The sequence below is a fragment of the Rhagoletis pomonella genome, unplaced genomic scaffold, assembly GCF_013731165.1.
Source record: "Rhagoletis pomonella isolate Grant_MI unplaced genomic scaffold, Rhpom_1.0 Rhpom_scaffold_00003, whole genome shotgun sequence".
NCBI lineage: Eukaryota > Metazoa > Arthropoda > Insecta > Diptera > Tephritidae > Rhagoletis > Rhagoletis pomonella.
The window spans coordinates 74,904,213-74,912,783 of NW_023458557.1; the positions used below are offsets into that span (position 1 = coordinate 74,904,213).

Consider the following 8,571-nt stretch of genomic DNA (forward strand, 5'->3'; position numbering starts at 1 on the left):
ATTTATATAAAAATAATTGGCACATGCTGCCGTTATATTGATTAGATAAGGCTGGTGTCTGCTAATGTTGAAATAAAAAATGTGCATTTATGACCATATTTACATACATTCTACATGTATTGGCTTATATGTGTGTATATAAATTTATACATATTGTTCTCAAAATGAGCCAATATTGCAATGAGTGAGCAAGTTTTAAACGATTTATTTTTTGTTTTAGTTTTTAGCCTTCAGTAGCACAAACATTTTGAAGCAGCTAATAAAATTTTTAGTGCGTTCTGCGAACGGCCACAAAAATCACAGCTACTAAGACTGGGAGGTTTTCAAGATAAGAAGCCATAAATTCGTATGCGATTTTATGATAGCAGTTAAAGAAGTTAGCTTCACTAGTGGCATTACTCAGTTAACTCGCATAAAGGGTAAAGCAAAAAATATGGTCTTAGCCAAAGTGTGTGGCGGTTAAATACAAATAACATACATACATATATGCATATTTATATAGTATCCGGAGTTTCTTTATCATCTAAAAGTTTATTGAATTAAATTGAAATTTGGTCAAATTTTGCGTTCATTGAAAAAAATCGTTCTCCGTTTATATTTGTCTCCTTATGTACGTGCATGCTAGGAATGTTAATTAATTAACCCCGGACTTTTTAACTGCACTGATGGCAATAATAGAAACTCCTTTTCTTGACCAGTATTGGCTATATTTGTTGTTTTTTTTTATTTAGTAATTAATATTTTTTTATAAATTTTAAACACAAATATCAGTATATTCGCGAAACCCTGGGCCAAATATAACAAAATTGCGTTTTTAGTTTTTCACTCTGACCTCAGTAATTCAAAAATGATTTAAAAAATTCAGAGAAATGTGCTTAGAGAATAAGTATGGGTATAAAATTAATGAGGAATTTAAACCGATTCAAGTTTCTGGTGCAGTAGGTCTGGTAAATATTGAAAATGTCGTTTTAAAATTTTATCATTGAAATTTCGCAATTTTTGTTTTTTTTGAACAAATTATATGTTAAGGGCTTACATAAACTCGATAACATCCTCGAATCTCGTTCTTCTAACTTTGTCGGCTTAAAAATTACCTATTTGCCCTGCGAATCCAAAAAATTAAATTTTTAAAATTCTAAAGAAATTTCCTATTGCATTTGTCACCCTACTTTCTTTTATTCTACGTTGCATTGAATTTTTTTAACAATTTTTGGAATTAATCACATCTTTGAAATTACAAATTCCTTCAAAATAAATTCTGCGGTCAGAGGGGACAAAAATAAAAACGCCACTTCAAATAAAAATGTAGGTTTCAAACCCATTTATTTATTATTTATTCCATGGTAGAAGAGTTTCTTAAACAATATAGAAGCAATTTTTTCGATTCCAGTTGTTGAAAAGTAATGAATATCTAAATCCCGGGACTAATTCCGGGATTCCGGGACTGCGAAACGCCATCTCGAAAATCCCGGGATCGGAAAAAGCCGAAAAATTTACATCCCTTATGTAAATACATATTTCTTATGTATACTCTTGGTTTATTAGCTCAGCTCTAATACACTTAAGTCTATTGATCATTGTAATTAACGTTTGCTTCAAATTATTTTGCAATATGTACATTTCCATAAGTATCGCTGCGACACACATACATATGTCCACTAGATTGCACCAGAAAAAATTTCGCTGTACACCCCTGAGTCTATGGTATTTTTGCAAGGCCATTTCGAAAAAAAATATAATTTTTTGCCGAATGTGGTTGTCGCACATTTACATTTTTCGTCATTCTTCGGCATTTACGGTCGGATCTTAAAGTATGATATATTTCTCAATGATTTTGTCTCGGGGAGAGAAATTTTTGGTTCCAAAGTTTATTGACCTCAAGTATCTTTTTCTAGTACTTAAATATCAGATCTCAGTTCCTACCACCATAATACCAGTCAATTAAAGCTTGCTAAAAATCATTAAACCGTTCCTAAGGAAGTATTTTTAAGGAGTATTTTTTTTTAATTTCGTGATATCTTCGGCATTTAGAGTCGAGTCTTAAAGCACAATATATTATGTACTTCTCTCGGTGAGGACATATTTTTTCGATTCAAAATTTTCAGTTTCTACCATCCTAACGCACCACTCTAATGTCAGTAAAGCAAAGCTCACCAAAAATCATTAAACCTGCCACCAAAAAGGCACTCCTACATTCGAAATATTTTTTTTTCACAATTGTCTTGCAAAAATACTTTTGGGGTTATGACGAACTTTTTTTTGTTTGCTAGTAAGGTGGTAGGGTCTAATGTACATATGTACATACATATGCCCATGTATACATATGTATGTATATTTAAATAAATTCATGAATATTTATAATGGAAGCTTCTGCCTTATATTTCACTACCTTGATAATTAAAAAGTTTTTCGACTTTTGTAGATAAAAAACATTTACTTATATGATTAGCATTAAACAAAGTACATACTACTTTTTGTTTCACGCGTCTTCTGTGAAACGCAGTAAAATCTCCAAAAAACAAAGTTCGTATTATTTTGACAGCATATCTCTTTTGATTTATAGATCTTCACTTAAGATACAAACAGAATTTTTGCGAAATCATATTGCGAGGGTATTTGTTTTTGTAAATGAGACTAAAGAGAGCTGATAAGCATCTAAAAAGTGGAATTATTTCGATGTAGGAAATTCTAATTTGAAAAAAAAAATCTAAAATTACAGTGATAAAATAAAACTATATAAGATAATATTAAATAAATGAAATTAAAGGAATGAAGTTGAATTAAATGCAGTTAAATAGATTGAAACGAAACAGAATTATAATAAAAGAAATTACATGATTGGCATGAAATGTAACGAAATAAATTGAAATGATACGAGCCAAAATGAAACGAAATGAACGAAATGCAGTTATATGGTATCAATATTATTATATTTTAATAATGAAAAAGCGATAAATACGAGTTGGGTTTTGGAGCCTTGGCCTTTTTTGGAATTTGCCTCACATAAAAAAAATTTATTAATTCTCTACTTTTTCATTTTATTTTTCAATTATGTTCCATATATTTGTACAATGAATAGTCCTCAAGGCCAAAACAGCTGTTAACGTACAATTTGTATTTGCCTAAACTATTTAAAGTTTTATTGACTATAAAACTTGTTTTCGCGATTATTAGTAAATAGTAATAATCAGGTATGGCGTGGCTAAACATATAAAAATGTGCTAATTGACTCCCATCTTTATAGTCATAAATGTCACATGTGGAGCTTTCAATGATGCGAACGAAATACATAATAAATAAGCATAACACCTGCATGATGGATGTGAGGAGACCTTGAAGCGCAGAAAAAAAATTGTTCATAAATTTTAAATTTCCTTATCTGTAATCAGTGCTTCTCTGAGTGAAGGTATCCCGCTTTCAAAGTCTAGTGGGAAAATAACTATACCGAACAGGCTAATAGAAGATGGTTTGCAATAGAAACATTTACACTGCCATGACACGGGCCACTGCTTGATGGGAACGCATGTCAACAGTGCAGGTCTCTGTTCTCTAGTTGGCGCTAGGTAGAGGTAATTGAGAGTATAACTCACCAATTTTAAGGAAGAAAATCGCTAAACAAAAAATAAGTAAAAAAATCATAAGCAATATTTTTAATTTATACCTACTAGTAATTTTCTTTTAATTTAGTTCAATCGATACAATACGCTTGCCATACATATCTTTATACTCAGGCAAACATAAAAATATAATTATGTAAATATGTATGTATATTAGACTGTGCCAAATAAAACGAATGTTTTTGAAAAAAAAATGAACATTTCCTTGTCTGTCAAAAAAAAAAATTATAATAATTGTGGCAAATTTTCAGCACTCAGCATTAATTTTTCAGTTTATAATAATACATAATAAAAGACTGGCCAAGCTTCTCCTCCGATTTGTGGCGTATGCCTTGATGTTGTCACACAAAAGTGAGAGACTTATAGTTTTACCCCGACTCTGAAAATAAGAAATTTTATTGGAAACAATTTTTGATAGCTATTTTTTGTAATAAACAGTAAAATATAACAAATAAAAAAAACCTACCTTAGAGCCCATTCAAGTGGCTACAAAATAACGTTGATTTTTGATATATTTTTTTTCTTTCGATCTCATATGAAAATTTCCTTGGCGATCACAAACAAAAAAATACTTTTTTAATAAACAACCAAATATAAAAAAAATTAAAAAATAACCTTGTAACCCATTATATTTTAAAAATCATGAATAAAAAAAATGGTAAAATAAAAAATCGGGTATTATTATTGCAGGTCTCCTGAGACAAACCGATCGCAATATATTGACTTTCAAGAATTTTATACCATTTCTATGAAAAGTGGATTTTTTCCCATATAAAATGCATGGAAAAATTTTAGCAATTTGAGTGGCCTCTGAAAATTTTTTGATTCCGAGATAAAAAAACAGCGGCATAGTTTTTACGATATAAAACAATCCTAGGGCGTGAGATCATTAAAATTCGCACTTTACTTTTACACACGCAATTTTGCACCACCCTAATATGCACATGTATGTATTGCTGATTCATAAGTCCCTTCTCAGGCAGTGATTTTTATTCATAATTAAATTTGTACTACATTGTATTAAATAATTATCATCGACTGACTTGTTTACGTTATCAAAGTGGTCTCAGTCATTAACTCAATCACGCCTTTTGTACTTTACTTAAATGCTTCGCTTAATGCATTAACACGCAGTTATGTATTTACCTACTAATTTTGTAGAATTAACATAACACGTGCCGAGAAAACGATTTACGCATTGCCGCAAGGTTCCTCCCTTTCCTCAACTCTTACCATTAAAAAATGCAATATTTTATATTAAAGGTAAATAACCGAGAATAAATAAAATACAATAATTATAAAAGTTGCTATTTAATTTGCGCGCTCCTAAGGGCATTATTAAGTGTTAATGGTGTGTGAAAGCAACAATTAAATAAACCAACAAAGAGTTAAGGAAAAAAGGAGCAACATTCCTGAAAGTCATACTACTTAGTCACTTAGTGCGGTCGAGTAAAAATATTTAACTTAAGTGAATTACGTCAGCTTTAGCTGCTGGCTGTTTTGTATACACTTCTTATTTTTTTGTTTGCTACGGCAAATTAGGTTTGCATATAAAATCAAGCCCTTGGCATAAACTCCTCACATCACAGTTTGACCTTTTTCTTACCTACAACTTATTCTAAGTTTATCACACTACACGTGGCTTATTTTATGTCTCCGCTAATTTTAGCCCTTTTTTGTCATTTTGCAACAATTGCTTTCTCAACACTCAGCCATGCCAGGGCGAAAAGGAGCGCACGTTTGGTCGTAACTTACACTTTCAACTCACATTTCTAATAGTTTCTACGCTTCTTTTTTTTCATGCACCATTTGACCTCTTTACCATTTGTACAGAGGTGTGTGTGTGTGTGTGTTTGTGTGAGTGCGACTAACCTATTTTTAGCGACAAATGCAAATTTATGCTGATTCTAAATATGTTCATTTTCCCACCTCATTGGCCGTCTTTAACTGCAAATGGGCTTAAGGCCAAATGTCGCCAATCGCTTAGGCTCATTTTAGCGAGGTACACTTAAATTACAGTTATTGCTGGTCATTTTAGGGTAAGAAGTTGACAATTCCATAAATCAAAAGTCTCGTTTGTGCCGCTGTTGTGTTAAGAATATCGCTCGAATTTTGAATGAGAGAATATGGAAGTTACTTTTATGAGTGTGAATACACACTTAAATAGAATTACTGGTATGTATTTATTTTTGAATTTTTAGTAAAAAAGCAGTAATGGAAGACTTGAGGCATTTAAACGGACTCAGTAATAGTAGCTTAAAGCTGCATATAATCTTTTTAAGTATCGGCAAATCTCTCGAAATAGCATTTATAAGAAGTGCATTTATAAGTAATTTTTAAAGTGAAATATGAAGTGGAAGTTTGAACTTGGAAATTGTATTAGGGCATTAATAATATACACAAAATTACGACAAAAAAGAATATTCATATTGGTACCGAAAAAAATCGAATTTGATATCGATTACGATAACTCTTACTATAAGTATCGTCGTTTAAATTACAAAACCGCGTATTAAGATAATGCAAGCCACATATATGAGGTTGTATAAAAAATATGTTTGAGGAGGATTGCCACCCTTTTGAAAATTTAACTAAATTTTAATTGATATAGGTATCAAATTACTTTTGATACAAATGAAAAAATAATAAAAAACCGTAACGAAAAGATAAAAATATCCCATGAAAGCTGTTTAAAAAATTCTGAATGAAAACTTAAAAATGTTATCATCATTCCCTACCATTATAAAACTGTTAACTTTTAATAATAAACCATCTCAGTTGGGGTCGTCATAGCCCACCATGCATATTGCGAGTAGAGAGAATGTGCCTGCTGCGTTGAGTTTTTCCGACTTCAAAATGTCAAGAATCTACCATAGTTAAATACACATCTACGTAACAATACCCACATTTTTCAAAATTTACTTTTTTGCTAAATTAGATGAGCTGCTTCGGGCTTGTTATGATCGCATGATGCCAATATTAAGATATAAGGGCTGCAGAACTGAACCACTCACGAACAATTTTTTACAAGGGCCGATGACATCGACATCATCGGTCACAAAAACCGCGAAGTGTGTTCTGCCTTTTTCCAAGTTCGATAAGGAAGCAAAGCGAATGGGTCTGGTGGTTAACGAGGACCAAGGCGAAGTATCTCTCTACGAAAATTTGTTTTTTCTCCATATAAAACACATGGAAAACTTTGAGCACATTGAGCACTCCCTAAATATTTTCTGATTTCAAAATAAAAAAATGCGGGTATATTATTTTCGTTATAGAACATTCCTTGGTGGTGCCGGCATTAAAACTCCGACTTTATTTTTTTGGACCACTCTAATGTAGGTGAGTAACAACTTCTGAGCTGTAGTTGTAATGTAACTTCAGTAAAAATATACAAACTGCTTTGATGAGTTATCAAAATATTTTGTTCTATTTTTTTGAACTTTTAATATAATACATAGAAAGTTTATTTAATCAATCAATATGTTTTCTATTTTCCTACACTAAAAAATATTTACTTTAGCTTACATCAGCAAACAATGAATATTTTCAATAATAATGGGGGTGTTAAATAATTTGTTTGCTAATTTTGTTTTGTTCTGTTCTTCTCATTTGTTTTTACGTGTATATTTGTTAGTGCAGTGCATTTGTGCTAACAGCTTTCGTCGGCCTTTTTATGGCATTTCACTGCTAGCCTACAACGCTGCTTTACCAAGACTTGAATCGTGTTTTTTTACTCAGTGAAACATAGCGGATTTTAGGGAGAAGCTCACTTAAATATCGTCATTTGCCGGTAATTAGCACTTAAAGTTAATGCTGTTAATTGACTGCCATCTCGTATTGCTGATTGTTGTTATTTTTTTCTTCGCTTTTATGTGATCGTTCTAATATGTTCTGTTTCATTTAGCGATTTTTGTTATTTCACTGTCTACTCAGTACTATAGAGCGTTACTATGCTTAAGTTCTTTCCATTAGTTTTGTTTGTGATGTAATTTATATATTTATTTTTAGTTCATTTTAATATTACTGACGCGATGATAGATTTTTATAGCTTTTCGAGTAGTATTGTGGTGCGACGTGGCGTATGAGTAATATGCTGTGTTTATTTACCAGGAACATTATACCAAGTACTTGCTTAAGTATATAGTATTTACATATATATGTATATGTACATATGCATATAAAAAATTCAAATGTATTTATATATACATATGTATATGTATGAATCGAGTGACGTATTATTAGATAAAAGGCATTGACAGCAGTTAGAGCGCTAATAAAACAAGCAAACGGCGTCGTCCAAACTCTAGAGTATCTCGAGTTGATTATACATTTTAAATGCTACAAAGATAAAATGTAAACAGAACAATTAAAACTAAGTTGTAAAAACTATAATGACGTCGAAATCACACAAAAAAAAAACCATTAAAAACAGTGAGTGCTGTAACTCAAATGCGCAGACATAGATATATTCAGTTACCTAGTTATGTGATTCATTTTTTTTTTACATTAAAACAGTAAGTATTACAAAAACAAATTACATAATTTTACACCAATAGAATGAACCCCGATAGAAACTATTTTCTGACCAAAGTTCTCAACAGTACCTTTCATTTGATATCGATATTGCGATGTTTTAGATAAATTGTTTAGAATCGAAAATAAGTGGCAACCTTACACTATTATCCTAAGGGATAACATTTTGTATTTAGGGAAAGCATTTTTTAAGAACCTTTTCTTGGTACCCATGAATAACAATATTTTAGCTTAAAAAAAACCAATTAAATAAACATTCAAAATAGGTGGCAACCCTATTAAAAATATTTTTGAATTAGGGATCTTTAAAATATCTTCCATTTGATACCCATATTATGATGTTTTAATTAATTTGTAACTAATTTTGAATAGGTGGCAACGTTATACGAGTCTTCTCGGAGATAGTGGCTATTTAGATAAC

The 8,571-nt window shown here is 31.0% G+C and overlaps 1 protein-coding gene across 2 annotated transcripts in view; it reads right to left on the bottom strand.

The window, feature by feature from the left end:
• LOC118735526 (cGMP-dependent protein kinase, isozyme 1-like) overlaps window positions 1-8,571 on the bottom strand; it is a 150,744-nt gene that overhangs the window by 122,733 nt on the left and 19,440 nt on the right. The gene's annotated exons all lie outside the window — the stretch shown is intronic.